The 18,394-nt window shown below is 36.7% G+C and overlaps 1 long non-coding RNA gene across 1 annotated transcript; it reads left to right on the plus strand.

The window, feature by feature from the left end:
• The first annotated feature begins 6,987 nt into the window (after positions 1-6,987).
• Positions 6,988-11,820, plus strand: LOC311088177. Its single transcript, XR_014607462.1, has 6 exons — positions 6,988-8,350; positions 8,532-8,596; positions 8,868-8,923; positions 9,267-9,347; positions 9,782-9,892; positions 10,441-11,820. It is a non-coding gene; the product is annotated as an uncharacterized lncRNA (long non-coding RNA).
• The last annotated feature ends 6,574 nt before the right edge of the window (positions 11,821-18,394 follow it).

The raw sequence follows: 18,394 nt of genomic DNA on the forward strand, positions 1-18,394 counted from the left end.
AAGAATAAACCATGGCTTCTTTTCGTCTTTTCCGATGTTTCATACATGGATTCTGTGATGGAAAATACCATATATAAGACAGCAATGAGAGGTTATCAGGACAAAATGTGCCTGTGTGAATCACAGTAATGGCACCAGCTTTAATGCACAATAATAGCACTAAATTTTGAGTTTTATCTGGAAACATCACAACGGATGCAGCAATGTTGCTGTGGCAACCACAGGAAGCCACATCGCTAATGGAAATTGTCTGCCTTTGCCTTTCATCTTTGGGAAAAAGCTAAAAAGCCGAGGAGCCATTTCACTAAACCGCTGCTGCTTTTCAGGGCCTTCTAAAAAAAAACATGACAAAATATCACACTTTTGTCTTATCAAAACTATTTGCAAATCAAATGTGATCCTGTTGATGCCTCTCCATATGATCCTCAGAGGGATTGAAGCTCTTCTAATCACCAGCACAGTGACACCTGCACTCTTCTGAGCTTTGTTTGCCGAATTATCACGCATAAGAAGCCCTGCTTTGACGTAAAGCAGGAACACAGCAAAATTCAAATCAGCTCTTTTCAGTAATAATCTCTCCCCGGATCAAATTATCGTCCTTGCCTGACTTTGTATGCCTCTATTCCTGTAATGCATGCACTTTTTAATGCATGCACATGTACTCTTCTGACAGATCATTCTCAGCCATGAACAGACTTGCACAGATTGGTCTCTATTAGATCCAAAGCTAATAGACTGTAGAGCTGCACGATTCTGGATAAACTGAGAATCATGATTTCTTTCTTTTTTTATTGTTTGTTTCAAACAGAGATCACAATTCTCTCACGATTCTGAGCAGACTACCAAACAAAATAACGTTAAACTGACAAAATGTTTATGCTAATCTGAACTATAAAAAAAACAACATCGGTTTGAATGAATGATTCAATGACTTGCTCATAAATACTTCATTTCACTTGTTTCATTACTGGATGAATCAGCGTATTTGAAAGAATCTATTGAATGAATGATTCAATGAAAAAAAAAAGAACAGTCACTTGTCGCCACCTACTGGTGTAACGATGTAATGATACAATTGTTATTTGAAGCGCCAAGTTACTTTCAAAAGGTGATTTTGATTTGCTCTAATTCGATCGCTACTGTAGATTTCAGTGTGAATCGAGATTGCGATCTTTTAACAATTAATCGTGCACCTAGCAACAAATCAGAACGACATCAGAACATCCTAGCAACAACTGAGAACACCCTAGCAACCTCTCTCCTGAAACTGCCAAAACTTTATAAGCCCTAAACAACCTTCAGAATTCAGACAAGATTTTGTCAAGCTCTTCTAGCTCTGACCTGCAATCATCTGAAACGCTTGACTTACAACTGCTATTCGGAGACACACTATAAATTCCCTCACTCTCTTTCACTCTCAGTTTGTGTACCATATTTCAGGCACGGGCTGATCCATGGGTTATCCGGCTGGGTTTTGGATTCAATCTCTGTATGTGAGCAGGATAAATTTAGTGGTTGGTCACCGGCTCCTACAGAAAGGGGCTTTCCATCAGAGAGCTGTAAAAAGGATCAGGCTGCCGTTAAGCAACATAAACCTCCAACACACCCACAGACCAATTTCTTTATCTCAACACACCTACAGTAGTGTGTACTTGTACACAAACGGACACTACAGATTCCATATAAACTCATAATTCAAGCTCACGCTCCATACATAGGATTTATGTTCCAGAGATTTCCCACAGATTTCATCTTATACTGTTAAGTCTTGGAAACTTTTTTTCTTTTTTTTTTTACCATGCCTCTTTTGCAAATGATTTTTGATAGTTATATATTCAAAAGCACTGTCTAATGCTTGGAATGATATGAACAGCAGCTGTGGTAATTCTTTTCCATTTGCTTTTCTGTGAATTTAGAAGGCTAATGGGGTTTAAAAAACAATCCCCCTAAACTATTCTAAATTCACTGGATGGTCTGATGATATATATCGTTACCATGGTATAAAATGTCCATCGTTAGTAAATATATCTGTAAATATATAGCACTACTGACACTTCAGAGTGATGAAATGCATGAATGAGAATATAAAGAGTGGGACATGCTTGATGTTAAAAAGAGTTATAAGTTATAAGAGTTATAAGGAACTCTGTACGGCACATTGCCAAAGTGCGCGCAAAGAAAGCTGCCTCTCTCAGAAAGCGATTGCGAATTTGGGACGTGCTCAATGTTAAAAATGGTTATTAAGCACAATAAGCAGAGAAAAAGGACTGTATGCTGTGCACACGCTGACTGACACACAGCGTTAAGCGCGTGCACAGAAAGCCACGTCTTTTATTGTGCTTGAATGGTCAAATACACACGCAATTATGTCAAAATGCCCATCGTGTGGAGTATTCATATAAACACAGCCAGGGGCGTAATTTGTGGGGGGGTTGGGGGGGAGATAACCCCCCCAATATTTATATCTATGCATTACAACCCCCCCAATATTTATACCATGATCACATGAAAAGGAGGCATCAGGAGGCATACCCAAACTTCAACCCCCCCAATGTTCAAACCAAATCTACGCCCTTGAACACAGCCGGTTATGTCTCAAGTGAAAGTAAACAGTTGAGTGTAAACCAGATGTGTATCAGTATAATGGATCTATGCGTTTGGTCTTAAAGTGACAGCAGCCTAATAAACCGACCTGCTGCTCTGTGTCAATGTGAATCAAACAAAAGAGAAAATAACTTGCTGCTCTTGACTGAATAACTTATTTTTTTTAGCTTTAATAAGTATAAATGTATATTTAATTCATACAGTGAAGATTTTATTCTTACTTTTGATTATTACATTTCTGTAGGCTACCAATTCTACGTTATATAAACCTACCTGAAAAACTTAATTTGTTTAATTAATATTTTTGTTATATTGTATTTGTCCTATTGTTTGTAATTTGCTAATTGTAAATTGGAAAAAAAAAAAAAAAAAAAATATATATTTTTAATAACAGAAATGAGATAAAATATCAAAACTATATCATGATATATCGTTATTGTGAAATTAAATTTGTCACATCGTGAAATAAGAATTTAGTCATTTAGTCCCTACTGTAAATCATGACTTCTTGGGGCTTACTGCTTTTATATCCTCATATACAGGGCAAGCCTTGCACAAAATGCAAGTAAAAATCGGTGTTGGCGAGTGTATGAAACTGTGTCAGTTACCAGTTGGCCAGTAACAATTTTTTTCTAAAAATGCAAAGTTGTGACAACATGAATGTGAACAACGCTCTTGATCGATCATCACGAAAGTTTCAGCCTTTCCAATATAAATATTCACGCGCGGGAACACACGAAAGGGAATTAGTTACTCATGCACTGTGTAGGAAGTTTAACATCCGATATGAAGGATATGAAGACTATTGCAGTGCTATTTATTTCGGTACCTGAAATCTATTAGACCTGCTTGAAGAGCACTGTTTATTTCTTTGGTATCTATTGCATTTATTTGTGCTTTTGCTTTAGATTTAATTGTTTGCTCTTACTTTATTATCGACTGTTTACTTGTCTTTAAAAATGTAGGGTATTAAATTCATATTACTTAAGCTAGTAGTTTTAGCTGTGGTATTGAAATTGAAATAGAAGATTGTGAGTTTTCACAAGCATCTAAAATTTTGGTGTCATAACTGCCTGTTTTTGTATCATGGCTGATAAAAAATTATTTTGGCTGGTTAAGTTTTCTGTCAGGACCACTATCGTCAAATACGATTGACAATTAGCATATACAGTAGTTAGGATTGGCGGTATACAGTAGTTCTGTTCTGGGCAAGAACTCCCTGTATTGCAGATATCATTAATGTCAATATTTTAATGCACAACAATTCAAGAATTTATTCTGATTCAAGGGGAATCAGAATGCCAAATCCTGACTGACGAGAGGAGGAGCTGGGGAGGGAGGAGGGTAATTCGTTCCTGAGAAAAGCGATATCTGCTGATAATACTGAAGGAGCTTATACATGTATACAGTGATAGGCGTCGTATTCCTACAGGTAGACGTGGATCAGCTGAGAGTCAGCTTAACGTGACCTGCCAGAACTGACGCTACGCTTGATATACTGTATATATATATATATATATATATATATATATATATATATATATATATATATATATATATATATGCAGTCCAAAAAAACGCATGCACGTGAAAACTCTGTGGAGAGCTTTGAAAACCAAGTGCAGTGATACAAAACGTCCTCTTACACAAAGGTCGGTGTGAAGAACAGCCGCTTGATAGTCTTCAGAGTGACAGACGGGGGTGTCTGATTTGGCCGTGGGCAGCGGTCAGACCGCTGTGCGATGGTGATTATGTTGTAGCCACAGATTTGATGGCTCAGATAAAGCAGATGTGAGATGGAGATGGAGGCGACCAGTGAGCGCTTTAAGGGGGGTAAAAAAAAAAAAAATCAAGGGGATTTAGGCAAGAAGCTCTATCTCTAGCTCACAGCTTTTCCAGGGTGGCCTGTGGGTGGAGAAAGAGATAGAGAGATGCCGAGAGCTGACGGGAGAAGTCGCCTGTGTGTAAATCTTCATTTGGAGGAAGTGTTGGATTTAAATGGCAGGCGTTTTTGTCCTAAGGCTCATCATTTAACATATCACAGTCCCACAGGGATGTACGGTGAGACTCAGCTTTAGTCTTGTCACTCTTACTTATAGAAAAGTAAGCGTGGCTTTCAATGAACTGCCCAGAGCTTCTAGATGAGACAAGTTTCATATTTAATGATGACTGATGTCTGGATGGACAAACATATTTTAACATAATACCACAATAAAAATATGCAAATGTATATACTACCTCTTAAAAGTTTGGAGTCAGTAAGATTTTATTAAAAAGAAATAAACACTTTTAGTCAGCTAGGATGCATTAAATTGATCAAAGTGACATTAAAGACATTTATGATGTTACAAAAGATTTCTATTTCTGCAAGATTTCTGCAAATAAATGATATCTTTGGAGCATCCTATTCATCAAAAATTAATCACGGTTTCCACAAAAATATGAAGAAGCACAAAAGTTTTCAACATTGATAATAATACATTTTTATGGTCAGCAAATTAGAATGATTTCTGAAGGATTGAGACTGGAGTAATGATGCTGAAAATTCAGCTTTGCATCACAGGAATGAATTGAATTTTTACAGTTGTTTTTATACAATAAAATATATATATACAGCAGCCTTTATATTTTTAGAAGGATGTTTTGAAAAGTTTTCCTTGGCATTTTAAATGTTGTTTGCCGTACTACGGAGCCCGGGAAGTCACCTGTAGGGAAAAAAAAAACAATCCGTGGCGACGGTTTGGCAATCCGTCCGCTCAGTTTATAAACCGTACTCACAAATTCTCAAACTGTTCCCTCGGTTTAACAAATCGTGCCCACGGATTAATAAACCGTACCCACGAGTTTCTAATCCGCGCTCTCAGATTTGTAAACCGTGCCTTCAGTTTTTGCAATCTGTACCCACAAATTCATAAACCGTGCCCACGCTTTCACAATCCGTTCCCACGGGTTTGTAAACTGTACTCACGGATTTGTGACTCGCCCTCATTTTAGAAGAACACTTGTTAACGAATCAATAATGTTGATTCGTTGTAAAACGAATGTTTTATTGAATATTAATGGAATACATCAAATTGACATACGTCTGAATGCTTACAGTGATTCTCAATTGTAGCGGGTATGGGTGGAATATACGATTTAATATGAACGACGTGCATCAAAATATTTTGTTCATTTGTGATAATCTTAGCACTTTATTATTATTTTCTAACCTGTATTATGACTGATATTTGACGAATTGCTTTGTTAATTTTTTTGTAAGTTTTGGACAAAAGCGTCTTTTAAATATATAGCCTAAAATGTAATAATAATAATAATAATAATAATTATTATTATTATTATTTAAGTTATAAATGAACTATAAACGAGTTAACTTAGTAATACAGTAATATGTTTGTCATCAAATAATTTATCAATGTTTTATTATTATAGGCTATAACCTAACCTTTTACAGTTTTGGATAAAATAGGCCTACATTTTTTGCATAATTTTTGCTTAAAAATAAAGCATTCATAAATTATTTTATGATAAACATATTACTGTCTAGTGAACTCATTTATAGTTATTAACTCAAATAATAATAATAATAATAATTATTATTATTATTATAATTATTCATATTATTACATTTTAGGCTACATATTTTGTCCAAAACTTACAAAAAAATGAACAAAGCAATTCGTCAAATATCAGTCATAATACAGGTTAGAAAATAATAATAAAGTGCTAAGATTATATCACAAATAAACAAAATATTTTGATGCACGTCATTCATATTAAATCGTATATTCCACCCATACCCGCTACAATTGACAATCACTTTAAGCATGCAGACGTATGTCAATTTGATGTATTCCACTTAATATTCAATAAAACAATATACAATAGGATTCGTTAACAACGTGTTCTTCTAAAATGAGGGCGAGTCACAAATCCGTGAGTACAGTTTACAAATCCGTGGGAACGGATTACGAAAGCGTGGGCACGGTTTATGAATTTGTGGGTACAGATTACAAAAACTGAAGGCACGGTTTACAAATCTGAGAGCACGGATTAGAAACTCGTGAGTACGGTTTATTAATCCGTGGGCACGATTTGTTAAACCGAGGGAACAGTTTGAGAATTCGTGAGTACGGTTTATAAACTGAGCGGACGGATTGCCAAACAGTCGCCACGGATTGTTTTTTTTTCTCCCACAGGTGACTTCCCGGGCTCCGTATAGTCTGTGTGCTAGACTAAAAAAAAAAAAATTTTTCCAAAAATCAGCACATCTCAGAAATATTCACAAATTCGATATTCTCCTTCACCTGTGCCGTCCACCACATCGATTTCACCTCCTCTCGCTCTCACCGCTGCAATGTTGCCAGCCAGCGCAGTTTACCCAGCAAACACAGAACGTTCCCCTAACGTTCCCGTTTGGTTCCCATTTGGTTATTTTTTTGGGAACCAAACAAGAACGTTCTGGGAACGTTCCCTGTAGGTTATTTTTAGGATCTTTGTTTATAACATTAAGGGAACGTTCCCAGAACGTTCCCTGTAGGTTATTTTTAGGTTTAAATTTATAACCTAAAGAGAACGTTCTGGGAACATTCCCTGTAGGTTATTTTTAGGATATATTTTTATAACTTTAAGGGAACGTTCCCAGAACGTTCCCTGTAGGTTATTTTTAGGTTTAAATTTATAACCTAAAGAGAACGTTCTGGGAACATTCCCTGTAGGTTATTTTTAGGATCTATTTTTATAACTTTAAGGGAACGTTCCCAGAACGTTCCCTGTAGGTTATTTTTAGGTTTAAATTTATAACCTAAAGAGAACGTTCTGGGAACGTTCCCTGCAGGTTGTTATTTAATAACCTAAAGAGAACCTTCCCAGAACGTTCCCTGCAGGTTATTTTTAGGTTTAATTTTTATAACCTAAAGAGAACCTTCCCAGAACGTTCCCTGCAGGTTATTTTTAGGTTTTATTTTTATAACCTAAAGAGAACGTTCTGAGAACGTTCTCTGCAGGTTATTATTTTAATATCACTTAGCCTACTATTAACAGGCAGATTACCAACTGACAACGTCGTCAGTACGGTCCCCTAAGGTTATAAGATAACCAACAACGTTCAGATCTATTCGCAATAACTTTGTATTAATGATATTTTAAATTATGTTATATTTTAATTCTATATGTTTATTTAAATGCTGCATGACTTTGAAGTGTTTTAATGCGCACGCGCGTGATCAAACACTGGAGCACGTGCGCTGCGCGAGAGCAGATGGAAACGTCATCGACAACTGACAAACAACAAAACTCCCGTCTCTCGCTGTTGGTTTCACTGCTTTCAGGTAAGTTTAGACAATAAAATCTCACAAATAATACACACAAACGCCCCTGACACATTTCTTACGTGTAATTGACACGCTTCTGTTAAATATTTATTTTAAAGAAATGGTTTTATGTCTTTGAAAAAGTCCGTTAGCATCTACGCTAGCTAACCGTTTTCAAAAGACAACGTTAGGCCTAAGTTACGTTAAGTTGAGGTCTTATTTATGAAAGTTTGGGTTTTTAAACACATATTTAGTGTAGATAACAGTTTTTGATAGTTTTGCTGGTAATTTGTCAATGGGAAGTAAGCTAATTTATTTAGGCTAACCAAAAAGAATGCACTGTATTGTTAACTTAATCAGTGACGTCACTTACCAATATTGCTAAAATGTGATTTCAGAATAGCGAGAGAAAAAATAAAACTCTACAACAAGGGGTGAGTTATTGTTTAATCATGATGATAATTCCATATGCATTTATTTCACAATATATTATCTTAAGATTTGTATATATTTATCTTTTCTGCATTTCACCTCTGTTCTAGCTTGGTTCCTTGTAATAAACCTATCACATGTAATATTTTTGGCTCTGTGACAAACAGCATGTTATGTTCCTAGATCATCATGCTGTGATGGCCTGCTGCACTCCATGTCCAAGAAAATCTCTATGAACCATATGACTAGTAAGCAAAACCACCTCAAACATGCAGTGCACTGCTGTTCAAAGGTTTGGGGTCTGTAAGATTTATGCTTTTGAAATAAGTCTCACATTTTAAAATCATTAACCCCAAGTTTTTTCAGTGAGATTGTCCTTGAGAAGCCTGTAAGCTAAATAATCAGCTAAATAATAGGCGACTAATACAATATTATAATGGTCATAGTTATAATAATTCATTTAACTATTATGATAACATGATATCCTGATGATTACTATATTTTATTTTATTTCTTTAGGTCTGTTTTGAATTATGTTGGCCAATGAGACTGACAACATACTGTTCAACTCAAAGGTATTTATGTATTTTTTTTATTGATCAATACTGAAATTCTTTGTACTTTTAAATGCGGTTCAGGGGGTCGACAACTTTAGGCAGTTATTTTTCACAGATTTATTTATTTAATGTTTATTTGACAGGGACAAATGCATAGAACATTGCTTTATAAAAAATACAAAGTAGATGCCATGCATACAGGTTTATAGCCATGACTAATTTGCAACCCCTAGATATCTTGGGCAGCTGTGGCTCATACTCTTAGCCTTTAAAAATGTTTGAATTGATATCCCCAATGCAATATCAGGGGGTAAATATATCATTAGAGTTCTTAAAGTTATGGCTTTGCTCTTGTTACCAGATGAGATAAAATCCCTATTGTTTGGCCCTGTATTCTTCAGGACAAGACCTTGATGCCATCCACAGTCAGTAGATGAAGAAGGTGAGTTTAGCCGAATTCAGTTCTTTCACTTTTTTTTTTTAGCTTAAACAGACACGTGCACGCAAAATGAAGTCAAAATGGCGAGTTTCCTCTTGTCTTGTGTTTTAAACAGAAAGAAAACGGATGCGTGTCATTTATATTAGTTCTGCGCATTCGTCTTAAAGGGACAGCAGCCTAACGTACCCGCAGCTGTTTGTGTCGCCAATGGTGATCAAACATCAAAAGAGAAAATGACTTGTAGCTTTAGCAAAGATACATTAATTTTATAGTTATTTTATTTTTACACTGAAGACTTATTTTACATTTTGATAAATCAATTTCTGTACCTGATAAGTTAGATTTAACTGAAAAACATAATGCACTGCTTATTTCAACTGTGTTTTTCTTCTATTGTATTTATCTATGCTTGTTATCTATTGTAATTTTCTATGCAGGTTCACTCCTCTACAAAATCCCCCCAATAGGGGTTATGCGGAGCGCCCAGCGGTCGAACCGGAAAGAGGTCTAAGCATTTCCGCTTTTCACTTCCGTACACATCTGCAGCAGTAGGTGATCTCTGAGTTTACTGTTAATTTTTGCTTATTACACTAAAATTCTTACTTCTGTTTTAATTAAAATGTCACGAAGGCTAAAATATCAGAAAAGGGAACATCCAAACAGCAGTTTTTGTTGTGTGCCGATCTGCTCTATGTCGGGGAAAATGAGTAGTACAAATAGGTTCTGTACTCATAAAGTGACGTCAACATCAGCAGTAGCATTCGCCGTCAGGCAAGTGTTATTTAAATAAACTCCTGATGTACTTACAAACTTTCCAATGCCTCGTTCAATGAGTACAGAACCTATTTGTACTACTGTAGTAGTTTGGTACCATTCTGGGCATTATTAGTGGGGTAATTTACCAGATACAAACCTGGAGCCGTTAGCGCATGCACTAAACCATACGGCTGATATCTCTAAATAAACTCTAAATTTTTCAATATTGTGCAGCACTAATATTGAGCATATCTTAAAGTGAACCTGGAATGATAATTTGTGATACCAGATGAGATGTATGTATGATAGATTTTGAACTGTACTATTTTTTTTATTTCAGGTTTTCTGGGATCCCAGCGGAAGGCATCAAGGCATCAGATGTTGGCCTGGACAGATGCACCTGTAAACTACACCGACCTTTGCTTTTGCATGGATGGCTGATTATTACCATGTTCTGTGAGGGTTTCATTATAGCAAAACTGAGCACCTGTGACAGTGGAATTTGTAGGTGTAAAGTCACAGAGATTAAAAAAAAAAAATTGATAGCAGTTTCAAACTTTTTTTCACTTTCTTTCTCATAAACAACACAGCAGTTACAGGTTTTCAAATTCTTCATTGGAGGTGAGACTTATACATAAAAGGTAGAGCGAATTCGCAGGTCAGAGTTCACCAGACTTAAATATTATTTTCTCTGTTTTTTATTTGACTTCAGAGAGAGAGGCTTAATATGGGTATCCTTACCCCTATATAAAACATTCCTTTTTTGATTTGTAGTCTGAAATAATAAATAGTGCAATATAAATAAATGCAATGTAGTGTTTTGAAATATATAAATTTTTCTATACACATTGATGCTGAAATATCTGAATAAATACATGATACCAGCAGCGCTCGTGCTCATATCTCCTACAGCTTGTGATCCCAATTGTGATCCACAATCCCACCTCACTCTTTTCATTTGCTCCAGATGAATATTAATGCCATTACAGGGCTTGAATTTTGGCATGGGATTGTGTGTCCATGTAACGCGTTGTCTTTTTATTTTCTTGTTAAATGTTTTGAGCGGAGTGAAGATTGGCACATTCATGTATATTGTATATAAATGAATACTTTTTCAACTTTATAGCCAAAGTTATAGGCTACAGTTTGCAAAAAGATAGTTTTAATTAAAATGTTTGTGCAGTTTTATTTATTGAAATATTTTCATGTTTGAAATATTAAATGTAAATTACTGTTCCTGAATACATTTTGCTAACGCTGTTTTTAATGACTTATTTTAGGTTGATAATTAAACAATGAATCAACAAAAACATGGATTGTGTGCTGATTTATTTATTTAATACAAACTGATTGATTTACTTATTAATGATAGTTTCTGTAAATTCAATTTATTGTAATAATATATTCATAGGATTCTTAAGTGTTTGAACAATAAACAATGTAGAATATGTTGTTTGTAGACCTATAATTTGTGTACAGGCATATCAGGATGTGTAGACGTTAGGAGAACGTTCCGAGAACCTTCCGGGAACGTTCTGGGAACCTTTCGGCAACGTTCCGGGAACGTTCCCCTAACCTTCCGGGAACGTTACGAGAACCTTGCGGGAACCTTTCGGGAACGTTCTGGGAACCTTTCGGGAACGTTCCGGGAACGTTCCCCTAACCTATAGGGAACGTTCTATTAACGTAAAGAAAACTTTCCTGGCTAACCAATAGGGAACGTTCTGGGAACCAAAAACTAACGTTCCCAGAACGTTCCCAGAACGTTAAATTGTTAGCTGGGTACACGCTCTCTCTATCCTGTGGCTCTCGATTTGTCATGAGATTAGAGTAGCGTGTTGGTCTGACACAATCTTTCTTCATTACGTGAAGCGCTAATGTGTGTCAGGCCCACACAGACAACCTTCCATAGGAACTCTCCAGATCCTTTGATGCACACAGGTCAAACTCTCCGGAGCCAGTCGAGAGCGGCCCACGCGGATGCTTCATTGCTGTTAGCGGTCTATTGAACACAGGTTGTGCACGGCTCCCTGATCTCTGGAACAATTCAGACTCTGATCTGCCACAGGCAAGAGTTTCTGGCACTTTCACCTTCTCCTTTCTGCCCGAGGCCACTTTTGGTATGGTAATTAGCCGGATACACAGGTCCAGATCAAAGTGGTGCTTGATGTGTGATTAAATGTGTTCTGTGTTTAGATTAATACCAGGGACTGGTGAATGGAATCAAAAGAGAGTGAATAAGCCTGCACTCTTAAAACTAAAGGTTGCACAAAGGGGTTTTTACAGCGATTTCATAAAAGAACCATTTTAGCTAAGCTTCAAAAAGAACCTTTGAGTGAACAGAAAAAAAAAATATATGTTTTAGTGTGAAGAACAATTTAATAATCTGAAGAACCTTTTTTCCACTATAAAGAACCTTTCACGCAAAGGTTCTTCATGGAGCCATCGATGCCGATAAAGAGTGTGTCAACGAAATGCTCCTTCACACACAGCCTGGCTGCACTAAAATGCTATTTGACTGTACAACAAGCATACATGGTAGGAAGAAGTACAGGAGCATAAAAATCAGAGTAATGAAAAAGTAAAATTAATTAAAAGTATCTTGACTAAAACATGATGCACCTCTTGATGGAAGTAAATGTTGTGATGTTATTTCAAACAAGAGGTGCTTCAACTTTTGGTCAAGATATTAAGCGTTAGCGTCAATTCTGGCAGGTCACGTTAGTCAAGCTCGCATCAGCTGACTCTGACACGTCTACCTGTAGGAATACGACGCCTATCACTGTATTCATGTATAAGCTCCTTCAGTATTATCAGCAGATATCACGTTTCTCAGGAGCGATTACCCTCCTCCATCCCCAGCTCCTCTCATCAGTCAGGATTTGGCATTCTGATTCCCCTTGAATCAGAATAAATCCTTGAATTGTTGTGCATTAAAATCTTGAATATCTGCAATACATTCATGTTGGTTCTGTTCTGTTTACCCTAAGGGGGGTTATTGCTGCTCTTATTCATGCTAGGCTGCATGGATGAGCAGGGAGTTCTTGCCAGAACAGAACTATACCGCCAATCCTAACTACTAATTGTCAATCGTATTTGACGATAGTGGTCCTGACAGATCTTGTATTGACAATGCAAGAGTCCAGCACTCTGTAAAGTCTACTCCAGCATATCCCAAAGACTTTCAATGAATTTAAGGTCTGAACTCAGAGGAGCCGATTCATGTGTGAAAATGATTCTTCATGATCCTCACAACAATTCTTTCACAATTTGAGCCTGATGAATCTTGATATTGTTATCCTGGAATATGGCCATGATGTGTTTTCCTACATGGTTGTTTAAGAAATTAAAAGCTACACACTCCATCAACTAGAGTTAGAAGAACTGTTGCCAAACATATAACATGCTAGAAACATAATAATCACTGCAATAATGATCTGATCATAGACTCTTAAACATTTGCCTATTGAAATCCAAACAGCAACTTTTTTTTTTTTTTGGCTGGGCAGTGTATAATGTCTTACATGTGTATATATTTTTTTTATTTGGGGGGGGGGGTCTCAAACAATCAATGTATCTTTGACCACAGAAACCACAGGTATAGTAATTTCAATGCTTTCAATCTCTCTCACACACACACATTAGTTTAGCCACTGTTGAAGATTCATCAAGGCCAATATCCACAGAAAAAGCCTCTAAATCCAGCCCTCAATTCTTCCCTCACCTTCATATGGCTCAAGCTTAATGAATGCAAATCTTCCCTCCACTACCTTCATCAGATGCCAGACACAGCTTATACCTCCCGAAGAATCCAAACACTTTTCCCCCTCCTCCCTCCCCTATGCAGAGTATGGCTCCGTTCCAAAGCCTATGAAGCTGCCTCAGTGTATGCATGCCTACATAGGCAGCTGCCTTCTTTAACAGCGCCCTGATGCACAAAGTATATTTCATTTTTTATGCATTCACTATCATATGTGTACAGTCGAATGCATATAGCTTTTCAAAGCATACTCCATTTGATAGCGTGCACAAACAAGTTTCATCTTTTCCCAGTGTCTGTGCTATTTTTCTCCAGAAGTATGACCGATACAAATGTGTTTGTACTGGTGTGCTTTGTTGGGTCCCCGCTTGATTTCTAATTTAACACCTGGGTCTTGGAACAAAACCAGTTAAGAACCAATGTCTAAGAAGAAAGCATGATCAATCGACATAGATTTTGGATTATCTGCCCATGACGCCTTAAAATTCTCCTTATGTAGGCAGCTCAATGGCTGTGTGTGTGTGTGTGTGCGTGCGTGCGTGCGTGCGTGTGTGTGTGTGTGTTTAACTCCAGTGAGGACATAAGCATTATTTCAAACACCCACCGGTTCAGAACAAGGGTCAAAGATGACTCAGTTCTTCCGCTGGTGAAGAGGTGCTAAGTGGCAACCAGGTTCACAGGGGCAATGTCATTTCCCATGCAGGTATTCAGAGAGAGACCGAGTGAGGAAGACTTGAAGTCTAATTATGCTGCTCTCTTGTTCCACTGTTAATATTTCACTGAGGCACAAAGATGATATGACCTTCACAATTCATTTTACATTGAAGCATTTATGCTTTCTTTCTCTCTGCTCGTCTCGATCTCTCCTTCACAGCTTTTTCACGTTAGCCTCTAAATCCAGTTTGCCATGGCAACTGGGCTCAATTTATGAAAAGTCCTTGCTTTCACCCTGCTTTGTTCATTATGGCTGCTTTTCACACCTTTACACAAGGATTCAAAACAGAAGCTTGATATGATAACAAAGATTGATCCAACTAAAAGCCCGTAAACAAGGCTGAATCATCTTGAGACTGAATCTTGAGACTAAACGTCCTTGACTCTAAATAACTCATATGAAGTTATAATTCACCTTGTGACGTGCTTTTCGATTGATCCGAGTTCATTCTGCAGCCAAAACCTTGAACGATGTGCTATGCTGCTGTGGTTGAAGCTCTAATTAGATACAAGGATGAAGAATGATTATTTAGAAATACTGTGCTGGATTGTGCCAGAACATAGTGATGTTCAGAGGCTATAAACAAATGTCATGCAAACGCTTGGTCGACATGCTAACATGCATTTTGCATTGCTCTGGCAGAAACAAACCTGAAGGGGGTGATAGAGCTACCTTCAAAACCCTGTGCAATTATTCAGGTAACTATAAATATGTTGATTTAACTCTATTGAATTGCATTGCACTTTGCCAAAACATTAGTTGATCTGAAAGACAATGCTAGCTGTAGAAGAAGTTAATTTATGCTAGTTGCAACACTGAAAATTACGAATTACTTTGGAATGGAACAATATATAAAATCTTGCATTGCAAGAAACAAATGCGTTCATTAAGTGTGTTTCTGGGCGAACTTACACAATATCCACTGGACGCTTGCAGCTGTCTTCTTTACCTAGAATTCAATATTAGCAAAATGAAAAAAAATATATGACAAAAACATGCAAAATATTTAATCATTTAAAGGGGCAATATGTAAGAATTTTCATGTATTAATTGCTTTTTGTATTGCCAAAGTGTGAACAGCTTGTAACGAAACTTAAAAAACGAGACCTTCCCCAAAAGCATAGGTTGTGTATGAAAGCCTGTAGAATGATTTTTATTTAGGACAGTTTCGTCTGGAAAATTCAAAGGATGTTACGGATAAGCGCATTCCCGAGAACCTCTCTTCCGTTCAGTGCCACATGAAATTAATGCTTATACAATGTTCAGGATAATGCCGAAAAAGCGATTCTGTATTGTAATGTCAATGTGTCATGTGTCTGGATGTTCATTAACATTAGCATCATATATCCCTGCAAAGGTATTTCCAACTTCTTTTTACTTCTAAGCAAAGAACGAAAAAGAACTTCGCTGTGAGTATATCAGGCCTTGAATCACATTCAGTCTTACGTGTGCACGAGCAATAAGCTGCTGCTGCAGTTCACTTAACGGCCACCGGTGTCGCTAATAACAAGGGTTTCTGAATTCTACATACAGTATAGCCCTTTTAACTGCACAATCTTTTTTTTTCATTTAACGTCAATGACCATAAACTGGTACATAAATTGATTTAGAACTTACAACAGTGAATTAATTTGACAAAAATAATGTATAAATGTGTTTAGAAATACAAAAAAAAATTGTGGCAATAGAGTAGATATTTTTACTGTATTATTTATTATTTTATTATAATTTCGATTTATAATTTATATTATATTTATTGAAGTCAGATGGGCAAAATAATGTGGCTGCGCAGCACATCAACAATTGAAAATTGTTAAATGCAGCTGTTCATCATTATTTTCAACATTATAAATTATGGTGTTTTTAGTTTTAATGGCTTTATTTAGTGCAAATATATCTGTTTAAGTTAACCTTATTTAGATCATAACTGTTTGTGTGCCAAATAAACTTCTTGATTACAAAATTAAATATTATTATCATATAGTTATAGTTAGATAGCTATTTAGAAAGAATAACTGTTTATTCTTTAAAAATAAAGAATAGCTTCAGTGTAGTTTGCTTACTTTTTGTGAGCAACTTTTGTAGCAAAACACTTTATTTTTAGCTTGACTGTAGATTAACTACTTAAAATGAAGAGCATATAGTTTGGATGCCGTTTCAAAACACACACACATTTGGCTTCCCACTGAAGAGTCAGATTAAAAATTTTAATTTGCAGAAGGCTTTGTGCCGGCGGTGAACATTTGTCTCAGACTGGAGAGAAGCAGATGAGGTCATGTCGGGTTGACGAATGACCAGTGATGACTGCAAGAGACACCCTGATTGATAGAAGGGGGAATACATAAGCTCGCTCTCTCTCTCTCTCTGTCTCTTTCTCTCTCTCTCTCTCATACGCACAGAGATTTTAAGATGAAGGCAAAGAGGACAGAACATGCTGAAGGTGACAGGTGAGCTTTCCTGCTTTCTCTTACTTCTCATTTCTAGCCTTTCTCAGAGATGATCCTATGGCACAGATGCTCCTTAATTACATCTTCTGCCAATTCAGAAATGGATTTTACAACATTAAAATTTAAAATAAGGAGGAATCTGTTCGCCACACCCACTCAGCGTGATTAAAATGACACATTCAATAGGACTCAGGGACCATCTGTAGTCTGTAATGCTGCTTTCACACTGGAGCTTTCTGGCGAGGACCCGAGTCTGTTTGACATCTGAGTTTGATTGGTGTGAAAGTGGTTTTCCAAACTCGGTTCTGCTTGAGAAAGTGGGGTTCGTGGGGTTCATGTAAACTGTGATACGGTTCACAATCAATTTAATCATTTAGCAGACGCTTTTATCCAAAGCGACTTGCAAATGAGAGCAATAAAAGCAATCAAAACAACAATAGGGCAACAATATGCAAGTGCTCTGACCCAGTTAGTCTAAAACAGAACACATAGCACTTTTTTTTATAGATATATAAAATAGTAAGTGATAGTATTAATGGGTCAAATGTTGACGAAGGTGTGTCTTCAGCCGTTTCTTGAAAATAGCTCGGGTTGAGTTAAGCAGATCATTCCACCAGCTTGGAACAGTCCAGGTAAATGTCCGTGAAAGTGATTTTGTGTCTCTTTGGGATGGCATCACAAGCCACCGTTCACTTGCAGAACGCAAGCTTCTGGAGGGCACATAGTATAATAAAGCAATAAGCCAAAAGAATCACTGAATCAATTAATTTAATCATTCTTCTACCAAGTAATATAGTTCATTGACCCGAATAAGTTGGCAAAACTCAAAAAATGTAAGGCAATCAGTTGCCTCAAATTTTTTAAGTTAAGAAATTCAAAGTTTAAGTAAGCAGAACATTTATTTTGTACTTATACATTTTAATTGTTCTTAACTTGAAATATTTGAGTACACTAATTCATACATTTAACTTAAAACTTTAATGTAATGTAAACTCAATGTGAACACTTTTATTAGTATAAACGTAGCTAGTTTTAACAAGCTAGTTTGCTAACAAACTAATTTGTTAACATGTTAAAGGGATGGTTCGGAGTAAAATCAACCTAGGGTCCTTTGCACCATGACCTCGAGCCAAACACCCCCCAGAAGCCTTTTTTCCCTTGGTCGAACATTATTAAAGTTAGAGCTTATTTTGAAATATCAGCCGGATGGCTTAGTGTTTTAAACTGGTACTACCAACAAAATATTTGTGCATTCCTGGAACTGGGCGTCGTTACACTACATCCTTATGCATCGCTTTCTGCCAGGACTTTTATGTGCTTTTCCCAAACCACTGAAGTGACGTCGACGTCCGGGTTAGCGGTAGCATGAGCC

This window comes from Abramis brama (genome assembly GCF_963993115.1).
Source record: "Abramis brama genome assembly, chromosome: 8".
Taxonomy (NCBI): Eukaryota; Metazoa; Chordata; class Actinopteri; order Cypriniformes; family Leuciscidae; genus Abramis; species Abramis brama.